This window comes from Tupaia chinensis, unplaced genomic scaffold, assembly GCF_000334495.1.
Source record: "Tupaia chinensis unplaced genomic scaffold, TupChi_1.0 Scaffold000687_1, whole genome shotgun sequence".
NCBI lineage: Eukaryota > Metazoa > Chordata > Mammalia > Scandentia > Tupaiidae > Tupaia > Tupaia belangeri.
Genome location: NW_006160210.1, coordinates 1,400,959 through 1,427,930, shown reverse-complemented (window position 1 = coordinate 1,427,930; position 26,972 = coordinate 1,400,959).

The following is a 26,972-nucleotide window of genomic DNA, read 5'->3' as shown; positions in this document are numbered from 1 at the left end:
TTTCAAGCCACCCGGTCCAGAATTCAAACACACTGTAGGCCATGTGGGATCCACACCTCAGACACCACATCACCAGGAAAAATATCATTTATATAGAACACAAAGAACAAGTAAGGAAACTTACCATAATTAAATTATGCTACATTTAAACCATTAAGAACAAAAATAGATCAAGGAATTGTGAAATGCACTTCATATGACATATCATAGGAAAAAGTAATCATGGTCACTGAAAAACGTTGAAAAAAATAACAGCTTTTACTTCCTCAGAATTGAAGACAAGGGATGCTCTGAGTTACTGTTTAGACCTTGCTTAAAGCTAGTGCTACTGAGATAGATAAACCAGATCCCATTAGGTCATTCCTTTAGTTGTGCAGGGGTGCTTGTGGAAGGCAGTCCTCGACAGAACAGTAATTACAATTGTCATCTATGATCAGCCTCCTTCTCCAGGCTCTGCTCCCACTTTTACGCTACATAAAATTCAGACTCCAGATGCAGTCTACATTTCTTTGCACATCCCAATGTTCTCTCTACGCTAACAACATAGAGTTCTTAACTACTTTTAAGTAACCAATAAATAATGAATGCATGAACAAATATGAAGTAGTGAAGAGTAAAGGTAACATTCGGTAAGCCTATTAAGGGAAATAGAAGTTATTTTAGGAATAGGAGTTATTTGGGGAAGATAAGACTTATGGATTCCAAGACACTCATTTCATATTCTGAATTATACATGAAAATACTAGTCTGAACTGATAATAGTGTACATAGATTTAGTCCAGTTACAATTAGTAATTTGTCATGAAATAATTACACTTACTCAATTGCTTCAAAGATAGAGCTATTTCTGGGGTGTTATAGAAACTAGTGGATTTAATTGTTTATGTCCTACTTCACCTTTATGTAAAGTAAATCACTAACTTTAGCATAGAATGGTATAGCACCAAGGTTAAAAGAGTCTTCAGATGGATATTAACAGTATTGTCTTTTGTATTCATCAGAAAGACTCAAGGTAGCATTTTGATAGCTATACATTGCCTATGAAGGTAAGCAACTAGATGTATTTTGTTATATTATTTATTTATTTTTGAAGTTTTTGTTATTTTATTTATTTATTTTTAAAGTTTTTCTCATGCATGTGCTTACTAGAGAGAGACAGAGAAGGAGAGTGAGAGGAAAAGTGAAAACTCACCTTCTAGGGAAAATGGCCATGCCACAATCCCCACTTCTCCATTCTCCTCCTGGGATTTTGAGCACAGGCACATGCTTCCAGCATGATTTTCAAGCTGTCAGGTCCAGGTGGTCGTGGTTGGCCATATAGGAGTCCAGTGCCTTAAACACTATGCCATATTTTTGTTCCTAACTTTTTGTTTTTAAAATCTCTCTCTCTCTTGTGTTTTTTAAGGTTCAAAGAGTGGGAATGCAGGTATAGTTTACTCATTCAAGGTCCTATTCAGATTCTCTGTCAATTAAATTAATATTATACCCGATCGCCTAATTGTCATGACATGCTATTCTAAAACTAAACAAGAATATAAAAAATGGGAAGCCATTTTGAATATACTTTTATTCTTTTATTCTAGACCATAACAATAAAAGATGACTGGAATAACTTTCTTCAAGTTCTCAAGGTCTAGAGTGTGAATCCAACATAAACGTAGGCATGTATATGATGGGTCTTTAGAAGTTCATTGAAAATGTAAGTTATAAAAAAAACTATGAATTTCAATTTTTTTACACTAAAATAAAATTGTACTTTAATTCTATTTTCCATGGACTTTATAAAATACCTTTGAACACATATGTATACAAATGTGCAGTTTCAAAGGAGGATTTCCTAAAAATAAAAGTCAAATACAGAGAGACAGAAAATGAGAAATTACCCTCGGGGGGCTTGCCATGCCAAATCCCTTCTCCTCCATTCTCCTCTTGGGATTTTTGGGCATGCACACATGCACACATGCCAGATATGAGTTTCAAGCTGCTGGGTCTGGGATTTGAACCACCCATGATTATGTTGGAGTCTAGCAACTTAACCATCATGCCATCTATCGGTGCCCAAGTCAAATATGTAAGGGGAGTTTAAAATCAGGCAGGGCATCACAGTGGATATAGTTAATAGAAGGTTTGTCATAGCAAAGGTGGGACTGATGAGGGCAACATTTCAGCCAGTAGAATGAAGTGTTTACTATAATACCAGTATTTACTATGGCTAAAGAACAAAACCAAAGTTTGTGTGTAATTGTGATGTAGTGCCCAGGTCAACCCAGGCCTGAATGCTAAGGGTTTGCATTTTACCTTACAGAGGCAGTCAAAACTACGTATTCCAGCAGGAAGATCATCTAGTGTCTCTTTTAGTAAAATTGGTGCTGTGGTTCATTGAGCCGCGGTTTTCCTTTTCTTTTTTTTATCAGAATCTTTTTCATATTCAAATACGTTGTGATAATGTTGCCGTATTTCAGAGTTGGGATAATGTTGCAGTATTTCAGAGTTGGGCTGACAGCCAGAAGTCATTTAATGCACAGCTTCTCAAACTTTAATGTGCTTATAGATCACCTAGGCATCTTGTTAAATACAAATCATGACTTTTGTGCTTTTCTCACTAGCTCCAGCTGGACATACTGAGTGAGAGTATGTTGCTCTTTATACAGCAACTGAAAAACGTCAGGCACTGGTTATAATTACTCTTCTCCAATCCTGGAGAGAGTTTTTGGTATTTCTCCAGCTAAGAAAGTATAAAATAGCTCATATAATAAAAATAAAATAAAATATAATAAATTAAACAAAGAAGAAAGTAAAGCCAGATTCTGATAGAGTGCTAACATTACTACCAGTTTTATGTAAATCTCGGAATTTTTCATGATAATTTCTGCCTGAAATTTTTTCAAAGTGATGTCCTAGAATTTAAACACTAAATGTAAACTCCAAGAGAAATGTTCAGTGGTTTTAGAGTTCAGAATGTTTAGATTTTTTTTAATCTGTATGCATTTTACTTTCTCACCTGCATTGTATAGATTTAATGAGAATTTCAGGATAATCTTTCTAAATCCCTGGTATCTTTCTTACCTTTTATCTCTCAAGACAAGTCAAAAGGAACATCTAACTATTGCTATTTACATTGATATGTAAATTTGGTCATACATATTTTATAGAGACATGTAAATGACTCAGCTGAAGCAGATTCACCTGTTTATCTCTTGCATAGATATGTGTACCCCTCTTAAGAGCACAACAATTGCAGACACCTGCTTAGCATAAGCAGCTTATTAAAATGCAGTAAGGAGAGAATACCTTTGTGAGCAATTTTCTTATAGTATTAATAATCCTGATGGAAAAACAATAGAACACAGATAGGAGCCTTTGCACCAGTGAATCGTCTAGACTTTTTTAGCTGTGTGAGTTAATACAAAGGGCTTAATGGTTTCAGGGAGGTTAATGCCCACTGAAAGGGTTCACATTACTAGGAAAGGCAAAAAGGGAAGCAGAATGAAAGATTTTTCTTTGACTTGAAAAGAAAATCTTTGGAACACAATATAGAATTCTCACTTGGAATCTACTCAAATGTTGGCATTGAATAAAATAATTGTTTAAAAAAAGATGAAATCGCTTGTTTCCCTTGTTTCCTTCTTTCTTTTTCTTTTCATCATAAGATTTTTTTCAGATTTATCTCACTGGATTCTGATCAGGGAAGAATAAAAGTAATTAAAGCTAAAATATTTTTGAAAGTTTAACTTCATTTTTAATTGATGCTTAATAATAATTATAAACATGTACAGGATCCAATATGATCTTTTTTTACTAAGTTTTTTGCCTTAGTGTGTGTGTGCTTGCCAAAGAATTAGAAAGAAAAAGAAAGAAAGGGAGAAATCACCCTCCGAGGGGATCCATGCTACAGTCCCTTTTCTTCCACTCCCCTCTTGTGATTTTGGGCATACACGCACATGTGCTTGGTGAGTTTCAAGCTGCCAGGTCCAGGACTCAATCCACGGCTGACCATGTGGGAGTCCAGTACCACAACCATTACACCACCTGCTGGCCCCTCAATGTGATGTTTTGACACACATCCATATTAAGTGATTAAATCAAGATTCTCATTTCTTTGTGGTGAGAACTTTCAAACTCCTCTTTTTCAAATAATACTGTTAACCATAGTCACCCTCTGGTGCAATAGGACACTTGAATTTATTCCTCCTACCTACTGTATCCTTGTACTCTGTGATCAATCTCTCCAAATGCCCTCTTCTTCCTACCCAGCCTCTGATAACCACTATTCTACTCTCAAGTTTTGTAAGATCAACTTTTCAGGTTCCCTAAATTAGTGAAGTCATGCAGTTTTGTCTTTCTGTTCTCCAGGTTCATTGGTTCATCGATGTCACAATGACAGCATTTCCCTTTTTTACTGCAGAATAATATTTCATTTTATATATATATATGTATATATATACATATATATATATATATACATATATATATATATATACCAAATTTTCTTTCATTAAATTCATCCATTAATGGACACTTAGGTTGATTCCCTATCTTAGTTATTATGAGCACATAAAGCTCTAATAATCAGGAGGGTGTTGCTATCTCTTAAATATACTAATTTCATTTCCTTTGGATACATAGACCCAAAAGTGGAACTGTTGAATCATGTTATAGCTTTGTTTATAATTTTTCAAGCAACTTCTTCAAAAACTTATTTCTGCATAGTGTTAAATTTTTGTAGAATTTTTTTTTATTTAACTTAATTAATTAATTAATTAAAATTTGACCAGAGGGGGTCAGAGAGAGAGAGAAAGAGAGAAGGAAAGGGAGAAAGCAAGCTGCCAGGTCTGGTACTCAAATCATGGTTGGCCATGTGGGAGTCCAGTGCCCTTAACTACCATGCCACCTGCTGGCCCCACTAAAGTTAAATCTTATTCTCTGTGGTTATTGATAAATCTTATTCTCAGATTATTGACTTAAATTAGTGTTTTCAGAATTGGGGGATATCAAAATAAATGTTGAAACAACAGTCATCATGGATTTTCCCATTTGGCTTTAATTAACATTGGCTTAATAAGTCTAATATTGGGACCAGAAGGTGGCAGAGCAGCTATGACACTGGATTCCCATGTGGTCAACAGCAGTTCAAGTCTCTGGCAGCTTGAAACTTAGGTCAGAAACATGTGCATACTTGCCGAAAATCCCAAGAGGAGAATGGAGAAGAAGGGATTGTGACATGGCCAAACCCCTGAGGGGGGTGTGTGTGTGATTTCTCGCTTTCTGTCTCTTCTGCAGGCACACACACCTGATAGCAAAAATGTCTCTCAAAAAAAAAGTGTAATATTGATGTTTTACATTGAAAATTACTGATAGTGGAGCCCAACAGTGGTACAATGGTAAAACAGTAAGTCCTGCATGACAGACAGACATGGTAAGGTTACTGATTTATAGCCAAAGACCTCCCTGAATACACCAAAAATATGTGTGCTCATGATCCAGGCTGGGTAGAGCTGGAGGTGGATTGTGACATCAGGACCCAACTGAGGACACTATGTCTCTGTTTCTCTCTTCCTTTTATTCATGGAATAAATTAACTTTTATTTTTAAAAAAGGAAATTAATGATATTAACCACTAAAATGAGAGTTTTTAAAATTTATAATGATAATATTCATTAGTAACATATTTTTCATTTAGCATATACATAAACAGAAGGGGAAGGAGAGATCCTTGAAGAAATTTGTCCTCCAACACATTGCTTCTGTTTATAGCAAATTTAGAATGGCATAAATAGAATTTTGTTTTGCTAATCATAGATCCCTCTGAAATCTAAAAATTATGCAACATCAAACATCTTTTATTTTCTTGTCCTCTTCTATGCCTGCCACCTCTGTAGAACATGCTTGTATCAGAAAAAAACTGTGAAAGACTGAAATGAGTACGCTATTCCTTGGTATCTTTTCCATGATATGCTGTGTTCTTAAGGGCACTTGGAACTATCCAATAATACAGGGGTTTATGTCTTTCATTGTCTTTACTGGTCTATTATGCAACTCTATAGAGACAGGAATTACCCTGCAGAAGACTGATAGTGATACAAACTGTTCTTGTTCATAGAGATGAAAATTCATTACATCTGATGTGGATACAATTGATTATCTCTCTCCCAATTCACAAAGGTGGAAAAAGTGATTCTAAACAGTGCATTGAACTTTATTTTTTATATCGATCAGATTTGCATGTATTTAGAAATAGATTTTACCATTTATGATTGTCCATATATTTATCTATTCTTTGGAATCTTTTTAGGCAGTTTTAGCTTCTTGCTAGTTCTCTTCTCAGTTACTGGGTAAAATAAAATTTTTGACATATGATTATGTGGTATTTATATGTGAGGCATGATTATACCTTTTAACATATATGCATATAAAAACTTTAACATCTGTTGATATAAAGATAGAATCTCTTACACCAGACGTGATATACGATCCAAATATTTAATCTGGATGAGAATATACTATACTTAATAAAGTATTCAAAGCAGCTATACATATTTTCAAATTGAAATGAGAATTTCATGCAAGTGAGAATAATTCTCTTACTATGAAAACCATTGAATTGTTTGGTAAAATAGTTCTTAAAACAAGTTATATGGAAAATCAATTTGTAGAAGTGCAATAATCTCATTTTTTTATTCTACCCATCAAATAGTAACTCTATTATTTTTATGTTTAGAAAATTCTATGTCAATATTTGTCTTTTAATTATATGTCAGCATTTGTGTTTTTTACCATGCTGCATAATTATTCATTTATTCTGTGTGATGAATAGCCTCTGCTGATTTTAAATGCTATATGCCTCTTTAGTTTCCTTTGCAATTAACAGGAGTCATTATATGCATCATTTATGTAAACCAAGTATTTGGAAAATTTAATATGTAATTTAGGAGCTTAAAATAATATGCCAGACTAGACGTCGAGCTTGCAACCTGAGTACTACAAATGGATGCCATTTCCAATGCTGATATAATGACCCAGTGGAAAGAGAAATTTTTGATTCAGACTAGGTGGAAATTTCTGATGCAAGGTTTTAAAAAAGTGAAAAAGAGTGAGTTCCAGAGCACAGGGGAGGGGTTGGATTTGGATAGGAACATGAATACCAAGATTATTGGAGCTGATTGGAATAAAGAAAATATAAATTAGCAAATATGATAGTGGTAAGGCTCAAACAATTGTGTTTGGCAAATATGAGAGTGGTAAGTTTCAAACAATTATATTTATTTTCTCTTTGATGAATGAAATAAAGTCACCAGATGAGATCGAGGCATTATTTTTCAGCTTTAGTAAGGAGATGGGGTCCAGCCCATGGCCTGGTGTTTAAGGCAGCCAGATTCCTATCGCACAGTTTGAGTCTTCAGTTAGCAGCCTGAGAAATATACAGGGTGCGTGTGTGTGGAGAAAATCCCAACAGGAGGGAAGAAACGAAGAAGAACCATTCCCCTTGGGTCATGCTTTCTCCTTTTTCTCCCTCTGTCCTTCTCTCTATGCCTCTCTCTGGTGAGCACTCACACTCTGGCAAACTGAATTAAAAAAAAGGAGATGACACTCAGGAAATGATATGGATAAATGGAAATATTATGTATACAAAGTTCTTCAGAACACATTGAGTAGTCTAGTATGACTAAACTGTTAAAAACAAGTATTAGAAGTGTAATGAAGGGGAGGAGGAAATAATGATTCCTGAAGCCAGATGGCAAGTGTCTTGAATGTTATTTCTAGATTAGGCATTTATGTATAGACAGTAAAGAATTGTTAAACTTTTCGATCAGTTGATTGACATTCATGAGAGCAATGTTTAAAGATTTGTTCACTGTCTGAGTGAAAGGCAATTGGAAATAAAAGAGAATAAAAGCAAATGAGTTGGTTAAAAAGCTTTTGTGATAGTACTTATTCCAAGTCATCAAAGGTTGAACTAAAGTAGTGCCAGTAAGGAGAGAAAAAAAAAAAAAAAAAAAGATGAGAAAAGGGAAGAAAAATTTGCAGAAGTTAAAGAAGCTTTTTAATATGCTCAAAAAAAAAAAAAAGGATAAAACCCCTGTATAGTTTTTCCAAAGGAATATAGACTGTGAGCTAAATTATCATCTACAGCAGAGTAAATGAAAGAAGTTTCTACTCCTTACGAAGGTCTATGGATAGAATTTCACTAATGTTATTAATCTACATATTTATCACAATGTCACCTTTATGTTTCATAAACATATGTAGAAATAATAAAGGTGTTGTTTAAAAAATAGACATTAAAATGTGTCCAATCATGTGTTTAAATATATGATAGATTACACAAAAATAATATAAGTACAAAATTTCCTGCTCTATATTTGACACTTAGAAATCACAGAATTATATATACTTCAGTGGGTAGGAATCTTAGCAATCATCACTTCTGTTTATATATAATAAAGATAAAATCAAAGATATTAAAACTAAAGTAAGGAAACCAGCAGATGACATCATGATTATGTTGCTAGACTCCCAGATGGTTGACTCTGGTTCAAGTCCCAGACCCAGTGGCTTAAAACTCACATTGGGCACATATGTGTGTGTGTGCCCAAAATCCCAAGAGAAGAATGGAGAAGAGATTGCAGTGGGTGTGGCCATCCCCCTGGAGGGTGGTTTCTTGCTTTCTGTCCCTCTGGTGAATGCACATGCCCTATAGCAAAAATCTTTCTTAAAAAATAAAAAAACAAAAACTAAAGTTAAGTATATAAAAACGTGTGCAAGGTTACAAAGAATGGCAAAGTTGTTACTGTTGTGGTAAGTCTTTATTTTTCACTTGGAGGCTTCTGAGATAAATAGTTTAAACACAGATCACCTAGGTCAGGATTCTTGCTTTTTCTCAAGGAATGATATGCTATATTGGTAAATAACAAAAAACTTTTCTTTGGAAATGTACAGCCACTTTGCTGGAGTCATTTTTTCAAAGCCCTTGCGATATACCCACTTACATGTGTCAGCTCAAGTGGTCTGAGACCAATCCTTTGGAGAGACCTTGAAGTGTCTTCACTTTCATATCCCTAAGGTGACTCTTACTGGCTTTGTGACAGGCCACATGACTCCCACAGGAGTCCACTGTAGTGAGGATGAAAGAGACATACAGGATACTAACAGTCTCACTCACTATCTAGACATTTGAAGAGTTTTTAAAAATAGGATCCATAACTGTAACTAAGGTTAACTCAAGTTTTTTTCAAAAATGTTTATAACTAGCTTATAACTAGCTTGAACATCTAATATTTAGGCTTCACTAAGGTATGTAATATTCACATTATTACCTTCTCATAAAAAAATTGTTTCTGGGATTTATTTTGCTCTTTCAATATATATCAGAAAAAATGTGTATAAAGTAAAGAAAAATCAGAATTAAGCTATAGAATTTTTCTAAGAATTTAAAGTAAAATGTATTGTACAAGAAGTACTATGGTCAACAAAAAAAAACAAGAAACCAATAGGTTTATTTTGTTCATTAACAAAAATAATACCAAGAAAAAGTGACAAAGCACTTTCTCAGGTTATTGCTTGAAATTTCCAAAAGAATGCCCAGGGAGAGGGGCCGAATGAGTGGATAACACATGGGAGGATGAAGCACCTATTCACTAGCTCCAGTCCATGCTCTGATGTGTTCAAAGAGGCACTCACTCTTCTTACATATTTCTTCCCTAGTTAAGTAAGTTTTGAGTTGCATTTATATTCTTCTTTTATGTAAACTTAAATATAGTAACAAGAATCAATGAACTGCTTTCCTTCAAACATAGGCTTCGTTAGATTTCTACTTTAATAGCTCTAGTTCTTAATATTTTCTAGCCTTTAATGTGTTTTACATTTTCATAAAAACTCCTTTACTCTCTTGAAATCGTCGTTACATTTGATAGCAATTTTCTGAAAATAAGTGTTTTTTCAAAAGCCCACTTAATAAAAATGCTTGACACAGACACTAAAATCAAATGAGAAACAAAACCAAACAAACAAAAAAACAGAAGAGACACCAGTAAAATAAAAAGCAATAGTGGGAATCATCAAGCCACTCACCTGTTTCTCATTGTTGATGTGGTAGCCAGACAAATTGCAGCACAGGCCGGCTTACTTTGCTAAAAGGAGGATACATCTGCCCCATTATGAAGAAGAAAACTTTAACTTCCTTAGTTTCAATAAGTCACTATTGTGAAAACTAAATATATTCCTTAGTATTACATTAAAAATGATGAAGAAAAATGAGTAGAGTTTTAAAAGCTTTTTTAATCTGGTTTCCAGGCTTATCCTATTACTGCGTTCCAGTAAGTAGACCTGAGTATCTTGTCTTCTGTGATTTTTTTTTTTTTAAATATAGAGACAGAAAAATAGATTTTATTATGGATCATTCTCCAGAGAATGTTCCTTTCGAATGAGTTTTCTCTTTTCAATATTGTTAGACCAAAGAATTATAGCAATTAGAGAAATAAAAGCTAAACTAACTTTAAAAAAATTTTAAATTACATCAGTTCTTTAAGTTTTGTGCTAATCTGTGATAGAAAATCTTAGCATAATAGACAAAGTACCAAAGCAATTTGCTTGTATCATTTCTAAGTTGTAACTCTGTGTTTGTCTGAAAAGCCCAATCATTAAAATATGCATGACATTAAGCCATATTACACAGAAATCATATTATCTTTTTCTGGATTGCTTATTAAATTGTTATATGAGGTTGTATAATGTCAAGGGAAAAGAACATATTTTTGTTGGGCTATCTCAATTCAGAAGGGAAATCCGAAGATACAGGTAAAACTATAGATAATTAAGTATTGTTTCTAATATGCTGTCTTACTGGGTCTATATTAAAAAAAGCTGGGGCCAGCAGATGGTGTAGCAGTTACATTACTGGTCTCCCACATGGCTGACAATGGTTTGAGTCCTGGATCCTGCGACTTGAAATCACACTGGGCATATGTACCATCCTGACCAAAATCCCAGGAGGAGAATGGAGGAGAGGGGATTGCAGCATGGCCATCCCCCTGGAGGGTTATTTCTCACTTCCCTCTCATTTTCTCTGTCTTTCACCCCTACCAGCAAGTGCGTGCACCTAAGACAAAAACCTCTAAAAACCAACCAACAAACAAAAAGTTGTTACTCCGTTAAATAAAAATATATGCCATTAAAGAAATGGTAAGACCACCATAACTAATACATAAAAAACTCTGATAAATGTAATCTGCATTATAAAATAAAAACTAAGCAATAAGACTGAAAGAAAACAAAACTATAGAATTGATATCTACTTCCATTGGATATTTTGAGGCAATTAGAAGGAAGAAAAGTGCTAAACTTAACAAGACAAAGCAAGGATCTTACTTGTGCTTAATGTCTTTTGATCTTAAAATTAACAGTCAGATACAAATGGTTGACCATTATCTGTGTAGTATTAGTAAATACAGATTGCAAGCCATATGATTCCTCTGACTGATAGTTTTATTTACAATCATTTTTGATCATTTTAATAATCTACTATTCCCAATTAAGCCAAAAAAATTTAAAGCATTTTTTATTTAATTTAATTTATTTATTATTCTTCTTTTAAAATTTGACTAGAGAGAGACAGCAAGAGTGAGAATGCAAGCCCCCTGGGCTGAGATTTGAATCATGGTTGGCCACATGGGAGTTAAGCACCTTAACCATCATACCACCTGCTGGTCCCCAGATAATTTAACCTCTCATAAGAAGCATTATTAAAGGAAATGAAGTATTGTGTTGTCTGGAAAGTCATGACACATTTTTGCACAGAAAAAAATAGAAAAATACATCATGACCTTTTCAGCAGCCCAATATTACAGAAGGGATGTTAAATGAAAATAATAGAGATTTGAATTAATCCCATATCCTATAGTACCTAATATTAATTGTGTTTGTCTTCATCTTGGCTTTTAAGTTTTAGGGCTGGGGAGTTCAATTAATTGGGCCAGAAACTAGGATAATCATCTAAGCAGAGGTCCATATCCCTCAATTACATGGCCTGTTAAGAACAGGACTGCACAGCAGAAAGTGAATGTGGGTGAGTAAAGCTTCATCTGTCTTTACAGCCACTCCCCATTGCTTGCATCACCACCTGAGCTGAGTTTCCTGTCAGAGCTCAGATGGTGAAGTGAGTGCTGAGGATTGGCTGCAAATACTGCATTATGGTGAGTTTTCTAATTATTTCATCATATATTCTGATGTAATAATAGAATAATGTGCACAATAAATATAATGAATGAGCTTAGATCATCCCCAAACCAACCCCCACCTCACTCCCCACCCTGGTCCATAGAAAATTGTCTTCCATGAAACCAATCTCTGGTGCCAAAATGGTTGTGAATTGCTGATCTAAGACAATTTTATGCACATGGAATTAGAACCTCTGAGACAAATAGCTATTAACCCAATGAAATCACCCTAAAAAACATGTACATTTTTTGGGGGGGATTTTTGCTATGGGGCACATGTGCTTTCCAGAAAAAAAGAGATACAGAAAGATAGAAAGTGATAAATCCACCCCCCATGGAGAGATGGCTGTGCTGCAATCTCTTCTCCATTCTCCTCTCAGGATTTTGGGCATGCACGCACACATGCTTGGAGCGAGTTTTAAGCCACTGGATCTGGGACTTGAACCATGGTCAGTCATGTGGGAGTCCAGCAATGTAACCATTATGCCACTTGCTGGGCCGAAAATGTGTTCTTCTAAACTTAGTACAATAGTGTGGTCATTCTGAAATTGTAATGTCACACAAATCACCATGAAACATGCTAAGTGTAAATTTTACATTGGCAGGTCTAGAGTGAGACCCACAATTCTGCATTTTTATCAAGTTCTTTGTTGATGCTGATGCTCTAGACCATGGACCACTTCTGAGTAGTGTGTTAGTGCTCTCTAGAAAAACAACATAAACCTATTCTATATTTATATGTATAAGCATTCACATGTACATGCATATAAAGGGAGCATGCATGAATGAGAGATTGAGAGAGATTTGTACATATGAAAGAACTTCAAAAAGTTTGTGGAAAAATGGAATTAAGATGCAAACTTATTGAGGCTATCAGATGGAGTGGTGGTTAAGGCACTAGACTCCCATGTGGCTCACTGTGGCTTGATTTCTGGACCTGGAGGCTTGCTTTCTCACTTTCCCTCTCTCTGTCTCTTTCTGGTGAGCATAGGTGCCCTGCAGCAAATTTTAAAAAAATTATAATAATAATAAATGAAAATTAAATTTGAAAAAATGCAAGCTTAGATGCAAAAAAAAACCCTGAAGTCTGTGCATAGTTGTTTGTTTTTTTTTAACCATAGCATTTTCCATATAATTTTTGATGATTCTGTGTGTGTGTGTGGGTGTGTGCATGTGTTGTGTGTGTATAGAAAGAGGGGGATTGTGTGTGAGAGAGGTTGAATTTCTTTTTAGAGATTTTTTTTCTATAGGATGTTGTACTTACTGGAGAGACAGAAGGACAAAATGCAAGAAATCATCCTCCCCCACAGAGGGAAGTCCATGCCACAATTCCTTCTCCTTCATTCTTCTCTCAGGATTTTAGGTACACATGCATGTACACTCAGTGTCAATTTCAAGCTGTTGGAGTCCCAGGACTCCAACTGTAGTTAGCCATGTGGGAATTCAACGCTTTAACCATTATGCCACCTTCTGACCCTGACAGAGAGCTTGGTCTTAAGGAATTGTCTCCTAATTGTGGAAACTAGCAAGTCAGAAATTAAAAACATAGCCTGGAAATCCCAACAGGAATTGAAGCAACCATCTTGAACCCTAAGGCCATCTGGAGGCAGAATTCCTTCCTCTTTAGGGACTAAATCTTTCCTCCAAGGCCTCCAACTCACTGGTAAGGCCTCCCCATATTATGGAGGGTAATCAGTTTTGCTCAAAGTCTACTAATTTAAATATTAATAATATGTTTAAAATACTTCATACAACACATAGACTTGTGCTTGACCAAACAGCCAAGTACTCTAGCCTAGCCTTGTAGTCCCATAATAAAATTAGCCATCACAGCTAGCAGGGCTCTAAAGCAGGGGTGGGCATACTGTATAGTCTCTAGGCACAATTTGGCCAGCTGTCTCCCTGCATCTGCCTGCACCAAGGATGGTTTTTACTTTTTTTTTTTTTAAAGTTAATTTATTTCTTCCATGAATTCGAAATAGAAAGAGGAGCACCTCTAGCAGGGTCCTGATGCTGTGATCCACCCTCAGCCTTCAGCCAGCCCTGGGCCATGGGCACATGTGTTCACAGTATACTGAAGGAGGTATCCAGACTTGAACCAAGAAATTTCCTATTTGGAATTGCCTCACAGAGAATTGCTTTGTACTGCTGCACCACCATCTGGTCCTGATCTTTACATTTTAAATGACTAAGTCAAAAGAAGAATCCTATTTCATGCCATGTGAAATCATATCAAATTCAAATTTTAGTGACATTAAATAAAGTAGCATTGGAACACAGCCACACACATTCACTTACATATTGTCTATGACTGATTTCCTGGATGCAGAGTAGAGCAATTTTGACAAAGATCATATGGTCCACAAAGCATAAAATATATATCATCTCATTCCTTATAGAAAAAGTATGTTGACTCTTGTTTTGAGGAAAGAACATGGTGTTATCTTAGATTTGATATGAAACACCAAGTAAGGTGAGACAATAAAGGAGAAAAGTAGTTCTCATATTTAATGTTCATCAAAATAATGTAGATTGCTTTTAAAATAACTATTTCCAGCCTCCATTCCAAATCTGTGATTCTTTCTAATTTTTAAAAATAATTGTTTATTTAATTTTATTTATTATCATTTTTCTTTTCATTTGACCAGAGAGAGAGAAAGGGAGGGAGAGAGGGAAAGTGAGAAAGCAAACCACCAGGTCCAGGACTTGAATCACAGTCAATCATGTGGGAGTCCAGAGCCTTAAACACCACTCCCCCCACCAGCTTCTAAGTCTGTGATTCTATATGCCTGTGATGGACTACAAAATTTGTATTTCATTCTTCCTTTTTACCTTCTTTCTTTCTTTCTTGAATTTATTTATTATTATGCCAGAGGACAAGCATACACAAGAAAAAGAGAAAGACGAAAGACTTAGGAAGAGAGAGAGAGATAAAGAACCCCACTATTGGTGGGGTGAAACTACAGTCCTTTTTCTCCTATTCTCCATTTTATCAGGATCCTGGCCACTTGCATGAGCCTACCATGTTTTTCAAGCCACTCAGGCTATAACTCCAACTCGGGTCAGTCATGTGGGATCCAGTTTCCTCTGTACACTGTGGGGTGGTGGCCCTAGAATTTTTATTTTTTAATTTGCCAGTGGGTGTGTATGCTCCCCAATGGAGCATGATCATGTCACAATTTCTCCTGTATTTCCCCTTTCTTTTGGTATTTTGGGCACACATATCTAGCATGTTTTTCAAGCCACCAGATCCCAACTTGAACCATGCGATTGGCCATCTGAGATTTAGCTGCCTCAACCAACAGACTACGGGCTGGCCCCAGAATTTGTATTTCTGACCAGTGTCAGGTATAACTCAATGCTTGTCTGGAGACCATATTTTAAGATCATGTTTAGGAAATTTCAACATTTCTTAGCTTTATAGAAGAAAATGAATCTGTAAAGGAGTCAAGGAAAACAAACAAAAGGGAAAAACAAACACAACATAAAAGAAACTTTCAAGAGAGAAGGAATAGTCTAAGCTCTCAAAAGTGCTGAACAATCAATTAACTGAAAATAGCCTTTGACTTTATGGAAAAATAACCTTTGCTGGTTCTTAGTGAGGGTTGTCCCTAGGGACCACTGGTATATTGCAAAAATACAACTTCTCTTCATTATATTACTGGACGTTGAATGGGAAAAAGCTGATCTTGGGGTCAGCAGATGTATAGCAGTTATGTTGCTGGACTTTCACTTGGCCGACTGCAGTTGAAGTCCTGGACCTGGTGGCTTGAAACTCATGCCGTGTGTGCATGCGTGCCCAAGATCCTGGGAGGAGGATGGAGGAGAAGGGATTGTGGTGTGGCCTTCCTCCTGGGGAAGGGGGGGTTCTCACTCCATCTTTCTGTTTTTCCCTTTCCGTTGAGTGCACACCCCTAAGGTAAAAACCTCTACCAAAAAAAAAAAAAAAAGAAAGAAAGAAAGAAAAGGAGAACTTTTTGGAACCAGCAGTTAGCGTAATGGCTATGTCACTGGACTCCCATGTAGTCGACCGCAGTTCGCATCCCAGACCCGGTGGCTTAAAACTCACGCTGGGCACGTGTGCGTGTGTGCCCAAGATCCGGAGAGGAAAATGGAGGAGAAGGGGTTGCGGCGTGGTCATCCCCCCGGGGGGTGATTTCTCGCTTTCTGTCTCTCTGTCTCTCTCTGTCTGGCGAACGCACGCGCCCTATGGCAAAAACCTCTCAAAAAAAAAAAAAAGGGGGGGAACTTTTTTAGAGAGCTTTTTGCTATAGGATATGTGTGCTCACCAGAGAGACAGAGAGACAGAAGGCAAGAAATCACCACACTGCAATCTCTTCTCCTCTGCTCTCGAAATTTTGGGCATGCATGCGCTGGATCTGGGACTTGAAATGTATTTGGCTATGTGAAAGTCTAGAGACGTAACCATTATGCCATCTGCTGTTCCGGAAAAAATGTGCTCTTCTGTAATCTTATAATAATTTGAGAAGGTGCATGCTATCCCATTTTATGACATTATGGAAGAAATGGATATTGGAAGAAATGAAAAAACTTATTTAATAGATGTTAGAGTTACTCTTATAAATAGTGAAGACCTTCATCAGACTGGGTCAAAATAAAACAACTAATTTTAAATCTGTTGATGTTTTCTACTATTAATATATGGTATCTTAATCATCTTTGAGAATAGATGAAAATAGAGTCATATTTGAAGTTCACATAAAACTAGTCTCGGATCCTCATATATGAATTACCCTGAAGAAAATGTTTTATCAGATTTCTACCATTTTTTCTAATGGCGTGTTCAAATGATAAAACCGAAACATTTCCGACTATTCAAGAGAAAAGATAATTCCAGTGGCCTAGTAGTGAAGGAAGTCCCACATGACTGATGATGGTTCAAGTCAGGGCCCAGTGGCTTGAAAAACACACTGGGCATATGTGCATATGGGCCCCAAATCCCCCAGAAATTGAGAAATAGAAGAGAAGGGATTGATTATGTCCCATTGGGAGATAATTTCTTCTTCGACCCCCTCCTTATTTCTAGTGAGCACAAATGTCTTCTGGTAATTAGAAAATAGAAAGAGAGAAAGTCGTTTTCGTTTTTCAGATCCTCATCGTTTTGATTCTTTAGCTATGTAAAATTAATTGACCATCCTGTTATAAAAATAATTGTCAACTTTCTTTACATTTGAATACACCTCAGTTATAAAACATGAAATAGATTATATTTTTCTTGAAAAATAAAATTCAGTCATAGCTTTCCTAAATTATTTTACAAATTTGCCTCCTCTCTGCATCTCATGGTAACTAAATTCTCTAAGTCAAAATCAAACATTTATCCCCCAAATGCATGTACTAGAAATCACAATAAGATGAATATCTTATATTACAGTTTATTTCTTTTCTGCTTGAAAGGTTCCCAGAAGTTTAGGGATAAATAAGGCAGATGAAGAGGCAAGATCCCTGAAAAGGCAGACATTGAAGCAAAAGAGCAACTGTCTCCAAAGAATATGGATGAGGCACGTCCTTAGTTACTATGTTTTTTGTGTGGTTACTTGGATAGAGAGATGTGTAGACCAAGAATTATTACTCTTACAGACTGTGCCTGGAGTCTAGTGAAGTTGTTTAATATTTGATCAACTTTTCAATAACCTTGGAACCTGAATCATTGAATATAGGAACAGATTACATTATACACTTTTAATGGGTTTTCCTTCTTCAAATTTATTAACTTTAAGCTTGAACTAAGAATAATATTGACTTCTTGGATATGATTTTAATTGTAATCTGTGAGTATAAATCTAACTACTATTTGAGGATTTTTTTTCCATTAAGACAACAAATGGAATTGAGTGATTATTTTGTAATCACCATATAATAATAGTATTTGGAAAGATTTCAAGTAAATATTTGATTTCATAAAATATAATTAAATCCTCAAAATCATTTTTTTTAGAAGAAACAACTCACAATAACAAACTGAAAGAAAAATGTGACACTTACTCTCACTCATTTACTTGCTCATTTGGTCTTTTGTGGAAATTAAACCAAGAAAAGGAACATGTGATAGAAAGAAAAAAGTCGAAAAGTCTCAACTCCAGAACACAGAGTAAGTTGGTAGCCTGAGGGGGGAAAAACAAACAAACAACAAAAAACATAACAGCAAGCAGTGTTGGACCTTGTAAGAAGAGTGATGAAAAGATGAATTCTTGAGCAAGACTGACTAAATTCAAATACTAGTTCCCTCACTTTGAAACCTTAGACAAATCACTTAACTTCTCTGTGCCTTTCACTATACATGCAAAATTAACTGATTCACACAGCTAATATAAAAATCTAATAGGAACAGTGGGTGGTGTGGTGGTTACAGTAGCTGGATCTCACATGGTCAACATTGCAGTGTAAGTCCTGCACCTGGTGACTTGAAAAACATACCAGAGGGAACCAGCAGTTAGTGTAATGGCTATGTCGCTGGACTCCCACATAGTCGACCGTGGTTGGCGTCTCAGACCCGGTGGCTTAAAACTCACGCCGGGCACGTGTGCGTGTGTGCCCAAGATCCCGAGAGGAGAATGGAGAAGAAGGGATTGCGGCGTGGCCATCCCCCCGGGTGGTGATTTCTCCCTTTCTGCCTCTCTGTCTCTCTCTGTCTGTCTGGCGAGCGCATGTGCCCTATAGCAAAAACCTGGGAGACGCCGTGGCCCTATAGCAAAACCCCTCAAAAAAAAAAAAAAAAAAAAAAAAACCAGACACATGTGTGTGTATGCCCAAAATTCCAAAATGAGTCAGAGACAGAGAAGAAGGGATTGTGGCATGACCATACCCCATGTAGGGGGTGGTTGGGATGCTTTCTCTCTTTCTTTCTGTCTCTCTGTTTCTCTCTAGCAAGTGCACACACTCTCTGGAAAATTTGAGAAATGAAAACAAAGCAACATAGATAAATAACATCTGATATAAAGTACTTAAAATAATACCTGTCACCTAATAATCAAAACATATTTTAAAATTATTATTATTACCCTCTAGTGCACTAATGGCAAAAGTAAAAATAAAAGTTGCCAATTGGTCAGTTTAAGCATTTCTTAATTTATTTTTTAGTCAATAACTAAAAGTTACGATGAAAATTACATTTCCTTAGGAAATTTTATATTTATAATCGAAATAATATCAATATTCAAATCTGTCCTGCAGAATGCCTTCTAAAACCCATATCTTAAGCTAATTGCTATTGTCTCCAGTGTGTGGGAGGGAGCATAAATATATGTAATTATAAGGTATAGTAACCCATCATAGTTTAATGTCCAGAAATTTATAAAACTTATTCAATTTTATACATGAAAGATACGCTGTGTATGATACAGAGAAGAGTAATCTATTGGTCACCAAATCATGTAATCATATTTTCTACTGCTATGGTCTTCACCTTTTTTCTATTCTTTGTATCGTCCAAGTGTAATCGCTCTGATTTGCATTTCTTATTATTTATCACAAAACATCTCAATTCTTTTTCTCTATTACAAACAGAAACCAGAAGTCTATTTTCAAAACATAATTATAAGGAAGCTCTTCATTATAGCTACATTTCCATTCCAGATTCATATTATAACATTTATTTTATTATTGTCTCTGTACATGGGGAAGTGTTCATAACAAATTACCAAAAGTCTCCATTTTTCTTTGCAGTTTAGGCACTTGGCACTATGAAACTAGGAGTATATATGTATTTTCTAATGTAAAAGTTAGATTTTTTCTTCTACATTTTAAATGCAGAAAAAACATTGTTAAAGTTATTTATATTTTACTATACATAGTATTTTATTTTTCCAAAAAATGTCTCTCTCTTTGTAGAAGTAGAGAAGTTTGACAAATGCTCCACTTAGTGTTCTTAAGGTTGAGTACTCTATCAATAATGGACTATCTCTGGTCTAAAAAAGTCAAGTTGAACAAACTTCATATAATAAATATTTTTCCACTGACATTTTTTTCTATGCCAGAGAATATGTTTGTTATCAAAAATTAGCTTCCTCTACCAGATCCATATGGAAGTTGATGGGTTCAGATCCTGACCACTTACACAGGCTGAATGAGTGTGCCTGTGATCCGGATTGGCTGTGAGGTATGTGGGGGCTGGAGAGGGAGAGAGATTGTGGTGTGAGACCTTATTAAGTGCACTTGCCTCGCTCCCTTCTCTCACTCTCATGAAAGAAGTAAATAAACTTAAAAGAATTACAGTAAATCCATTTTCTAGACAGAAGGCATTTATGGCATAGCAAGCTTTCCAAAATTAAACACACACACATACACACACACACACACACACACTGTTACACAGAATAAAGCAATTGTCAAAGCAAAGGCAATAACTTTCTGATATAATATTAATCATGCTGTAATTCTGATTTCATTCCAAATAGTAACAACTGTGAACTAGTAGAGAATATAACTAAATAAAAATACCTGTAAAATACAATATAGTATACAAAGCTTATAATACTATTGTCTGTATTTCAAGTATACAAGTTTCAATACTTAAGCAATTGCTGGGACCTGAATATGGGGTGTTTAGGATGCGGGGCTCCCACATGGCCAATGGCAGTTCTAGTCCAGGACTTGGCAGCTTGCTTTCTCACTTTTCCTTCTTTCTCTGTCTCTTTCTGTTGAACTTGCATGTTCTATAGCAAATTTAAAAGTAAAGATCATAAATAAAATTAAATATTTTTTTTTAAATTAAACCAATTGCCATTGTAATAATGTGTTTGGTTTTTTCCAATTTCTAAAATACTTTAGTTGAGCCAATATATTTTCATGGTTAACTTGTTTTTAAAAACAAAAACAGGGACCAGCAGGTGGCATGGTAGTAAAGGCTCTGGACTCCCACGTGGTCAACTGTGGTTTGAGTCCTAGACTTGGTGGCTTGCTTTCTCATGTTCCCCTTCTCTTTTTCTCTATCTCTGTCAGGTCAAATTAAAAAATAATAATAAATAAAATTAAATAAATAATTATTTAAAAACACAAAAACCATTTATTTACAAGAATCTAGTTTTTAGTCACTGTTACTTGTTAATAATTACATGGTATAGCTAGCTTTCTTGAAGACAAGAAAAAGGGGAGACAAGGAAGAGGGAAACTGGGAGGGAGACAGTGTCTAGCTCAAGAACAGGGAAGACAAGAGAAGAAACTACTAATAGTGAACGTTACGAAGAGAAAGGAAATGACACTATAGCAATATGGAATATTCTTTTGCAAACCCAAGGATCTAAATAATTAATTTTTAAAAGATGCTACTTGATTTAAATATTTCATGACTGCCAAAATGATAGATTTTTGCTGGGGTTAAGTCAGGTACCAGAGCATTAGAGAGCTGGGGGCATGACCATTTGAATACATGGATGCCAAGAAAATAAAGCTGGTTAAGAACTCTGTGTTCTGTAAACCTCTTGTTTTTCTATTCTGTTTTTGTATCTATAATGGAAAAGTTATTGCATTTTAAATTTCAAACTTCTGACTGAATTTCTGGAAAATGTTTCTAATAGAGAAGTTTTTTTTTTTTACAGTTGCTCACAGACGTAAACATCCAGGGTAACCCAGATCAATTTGTACTGCTGTGCTAATCACGTACGTGCAGTATTCAGCAATGGATGTATAATCCATTTATCTCACTATCTCAGAGGATGATAATGAAACAGACTTTAGCCTTCTGTCCACTATCAATTCTGTTATAATAAAAAAACACTGTATGTCAAAGTATGCCAGGAGTATTTATCAGATTACTTTCAAAGTTCCTCATGCCCATCACCTCATTCAATTTTTCCTTATTTCTATGAAGAACTTGAAAATATTGTCATCATAATAGTGATAATACATGGAAAATTACGTAATTTTCCCCAAACGAGAATATTGTCACTTTTTCCAGAAGCGTTTATTTTCCTCAGATAGAACATATGATATAAAGAGGACTCCATATAGTTTGCTCTGATTTCTTTCTCCAGGTACATCCTAATGACTACACTTGCCTCTTAAAATAATGGAGTCCCAGAAACATTTTAAAATCTTTCGTTCAACAAATATTTACAGGGCAGTTCATTTTTTCCTTCAGGCATAGTATTAAGCGATTAAGTTGCAATGTTAAGCACGGGTATCGTTTCATGTCCTCTGGACATCATAATCTAGCAGGATAGATAATTATATGTGTGATTACAGTTATGTCTGGCACATGTAGTAAAAGATATTATTCCTCTTACCACACTGCCTTCTCCCTTTATTAATTTTATTTCTTCCACAAGTGAGAGAGAGACACACGCAGACCGAGACACAGCACTCCTGACAGAGCATCCACAATCCAATCTCAGCTTCAGCCAGCCTGGATCATGGACATACCCATGCCCAGCATACTTGGGGAGGTCTCCAGACATGAACCAGCAACTTTTCCTATTTGGTCTGCCTCCCAGAGTTATGTTTCACTGCTGAATCTTGGTCTGGCCTTAGCATTCTCATAATTTAATGTAAAGATTCAATTTAATAATACAGAAACATCTAAATTGCCCCCCTTCGTCTCAGATGATGACTTATTAGTGAGTTTATTCACGCATTGAACTGATACCTGTATGAGACATTGAAATAATAGCAATACATGTCAGCCGCATAGCACAGTGGCTAAGCATTGCTTGGAGGAAATCAGATCCCAAATGGCTGACCAATGTGTACGTCCCAGTTGTGTTCAAGCTGCTAATGAGATAAATAATTGAAGGAGGAAAAAATCATGGCATAATCAGACTCTGCTGGGGATGATCTATCTCTCCTCTCATGCATGTATGTGCACCTTATGGTATAAGAGAGAGAGAGAGAGAGAGAGAGAGAGAAGAAAAGAAATGATAAAAGAATAAGGAAAGCTGATATAATCTTTGTCATTAGAAAGATTATTCTCATGGTAGCTTATACTATAGAAATAGACATGGTGGGGACAAGCAGTTGACATAATGGTTATGTTGCTGGGCTCCCATGTAGTTTACCGTGGTTCGAGTCCCGGACCCGATGGCTTAAACTCATGCCAGGTGCATGTGTGTGTGTGCCCAAGATCCTGAGAGGAGAATGGAGAAGGGATTGTGGCATGGCTATCCCCCCTGGGAGGTGATTTTTTGCTTTCTGTCTCTCTGTTTCTTTCTGTCTTTCTGGCGAGCACATGCGCCCTATAGCAAAATCCTCTCCAAAGGAAAAAAGAAGAAAAGAATTGGTCAAATTTGAAATATATTTTGAGTGCATGACTCAGATATCTTGTTAAAAGATTGGATATGGGATTTAGGTACAGAGAAGATTAATGACTTCTAGAGTTTCAACCTCAGCAACTTGGTGAGTGGTTGTTCTTTTTATGGAGGTGGGGTAAGAGAGAGGCAGGCTTCAAAGCACAAGAGTCAAGAGTTCTGTTTTAGACCCATCAAATTCATGACATGGTTTAGACAGCCAAACAAAAATTCAGAAAAATAGTTCTCTGTAGCTTGGAGGGTGACAGACCTGAGCACAAATGTTTTAGAGTTAGTATTATGCTTGAAATAGAGAAACATTCATAGTTGAGAAACAGGGTATAGACTGAACATAGACTGGGTGTAGGTAGAGAAGAGTTCAAATGAAACCTGGAAGGAATACTTCAAGAATTCTGAGTCTGGGCCAGCCCCTTAGCACTCAATAGAGGAAGCCTGATCCCATATGACTAACCAGGGTTTGAGTCCCAGCCCTAGGAGTTTAAAAACACCCAGGGCATGTATGCATGCCCAAGATCCTGATAGGATGTGGAATTGAAGGAACAAAAGAATGTGGCATGAGCAGGCCTGGTGGTGGGTTCTCTCTCTCTCTCTCTCCTCCTTTCTTTTATCCACATGCACATGACCTCAGACATAAAAGTAATAAAATAAAATGAATTAAATCTTCTCTAAAAACTAAGTAAATAAAGCATTTCAGGAATAAAACTGTCATCATCTTGAGTAAGAGGATGGCTAAAAGCTGACATTTGTTAATATGGAGGCCAAAAGTATTAATAAATTTTACAGAAAAAAAGCATAATTAGAATGACTTAAAAAGAGACACAAAAATGAATCGCTTTTTTCCTTCGGAGAGGTTTTTGCTATAGGGCGCGCGTGCTCGCCAGAAAGACAGACAGAGAGAAACAGAAAGCAATTTATTTTTGATTTATTACACACCGTATTGTGACTTAGAAAAAAGTGCCATGTCCCCCAAAGATGTGCCACAATTATATGTTAACCAGAAATTAGAGTTCCAAAGAGTTGAGGACATGAAGTAGACGTAATTTTTTATTTGCTGCATAATAATACAGAGCCTAGAGTAGTCACTGGAGAGAGTTGGGAATGAAGGGATAGCTATGTTAGGACAGAGGACAGAGGACAGAGGACATGACCTCCTGATTGTACCTTGATGAGAACAGCATATCAGACGGGCATTGATGATGTTTTGGAGTTTACTTTTTTTACTATGAAAAAAAGAAAATCTTTACATAGGTGAGGGGAGGGGCCAGCAAGGGGCACAGTGAGTAAGGCACTGGACTCTCACATTGCCGACACAGTTCAAGTATCAGATCTGGCTGCTTGAAACTCACGCCAGACACGGGTGCATGTGTGCCCCAAATCCTGAAAGGAGAATGGAGGAGAAGGGATTATAGAGTGGCTATTCCCTCTGAGGGGTGATTTCTCACTTTCCCTCTCAGTCTCTGTCTCTCTCTGGTGAGCACATAAGCCCTATGACAAAATCCTTAAAAAAAAATAGATGAGGAGAATGATAGGGTAAACTGACAAGATACATGAACAAGATTGTTAGCCAAAGCTATGACTCCACTTGAAATTTATGATACTCAATATAATATGATTCTACTTGGGGTTGACTTTAATTCCATTTTTGGAGGTTATTCAGTTATTTACATGGGAGTTATGGCATAGGGCCTGGGAGTTGGTGGCAGAAGTATTGTGGAGGTAAAGTTATTAACTGTGAGGAAAATAAACAGTTTGAAAGGAAAAGGAACTGGAAGAATCATTTACTTGGGGCTTTCTGGGAAGTAAGGGGTCCATGGGCTAAACTTTAGCACATATTCTACTGCTAACTATGGACCCTGGACAGAGGCTTATTTCAGTCTTGAGGAAGGCATCTCTCTTTAATTCATCTTCTTGGACAAAGTGTCTTTATTGAAAGTCACACACAGAAAAGGCATTTTTTAGGTGAGAATTTTGCTATAGGGCACGTGCACTTGCCCAAGAGACAGAGAGAGACAGAAAGACAGAAAGCAAGACACTACTCCTTGGGAGGATAGCCAAACCACAATCCCTTGTCTTCTATTCTCCTCTTGGGATTTTGCATATGCATGCACACATATCTCAAGTGAGTTTCAAATTGCCAGGTCCAAGACTTGAACCATGGTCAACCATGTGGGAGTCCAGCGACATAACCATCACACCATCTGCTGGGTCCTGGAGAAGGTACTTTTTAAAATAATATGACAACGAGGCTGGCAGGTGGTGTAGTGGTTAAGGGCATTGGACTCCTACATGACCAACTGCAGTTCAAGTCCTGGGCCTAGTAGCTTTCTTTCTCCCTTTCTCTCTTGCTCTCTTTTTCTTTCCCTCTGTTCCTCTCTGGTCAAATTAAAATAAATAAATCAATAAATAAAGTTAAATAAAATAATTATTTTATTAAAAAATGAACAATTGGGACCAGCAGTTAGCATAATGACTATGTCTCTGGACTCCCACGTTGTTGACCGTGGTTCGAATCCTGGACCTGGTGGCTTTAAATTCACGCCGGGCGTGTGTGCGTGTGTGCCCAAGATCCCAAGAGGAGAATGGAGGAGAAGGGATTGTGGCATGGCCATCCCCTCGTGTCAGGGCCATCCCCTCTGGGGGATGATTTCTTGCTTTCTATCTCTCTGTCTCTCTCTGTCTTTCTGGCAAACACACGTGCCCTATAGCAAAATCCTCTCCAAAAAAAAAAAGGAAAAAAAAATAAAAAGAACAATTGCATCCTACACTAGTGGGCCCTGGTTTGAAATCACAGAACCTTTAGTCAGGAGCTAGGATGTTAACGTTTTCAATAAATGAGGACTGACAGAATTTGTACATCACCACAATTAAAAAAAAAAAATGTGTTCCATAGTATGCGCTGCTGGCATGTGTTTTGAAGGGATGGAGAGTCTAGAAATAGGGAGGAAAAAAATGATCTAGAAGTGGTTATATGAAGCAAGGAAAACACCTTTCTGCTTACAGGCCCTGTGGGTATAAAATCTGCCATCCTTCAGTTTTTTATAATCTTTTAAAAAAATTGTGCACAAGAAAAAGAAAGAGGTAGAGAGAGTGTGAGAGAGACAGCAATTCTAACAGGTTCTTCGCATTACAATCCACCCTCAACTTCGGCTAGCCCCGATCACAGGCATGTGCCTGGTATTTGAAGGGAGGTCTCCAGAACTTTCCTTCTCCTCTTCGCTATGCTGCCAGGTAAGCAATGTCCTAAAGCAGTAGCAGCTTTCAGTTAGATAAGAGGAGATCTTTTTTCAGAGAAGAAAGGGTCGGTCACCTGGGTTTACCACTGTGTATCATCTCCTAGTTAAGCCTGTTGTGCCTTCGTTTCTTCCCTTTCAATGTGGAAATAATATTACTATCTAAATTGTCAAATTGCTGTGAAACTTTAGAAAGTAATATACACAAAAACCATAAAACGTTTCCTAATACATAGTGAAAAGTAAAATAAGAGTTATTCTTTATTAAA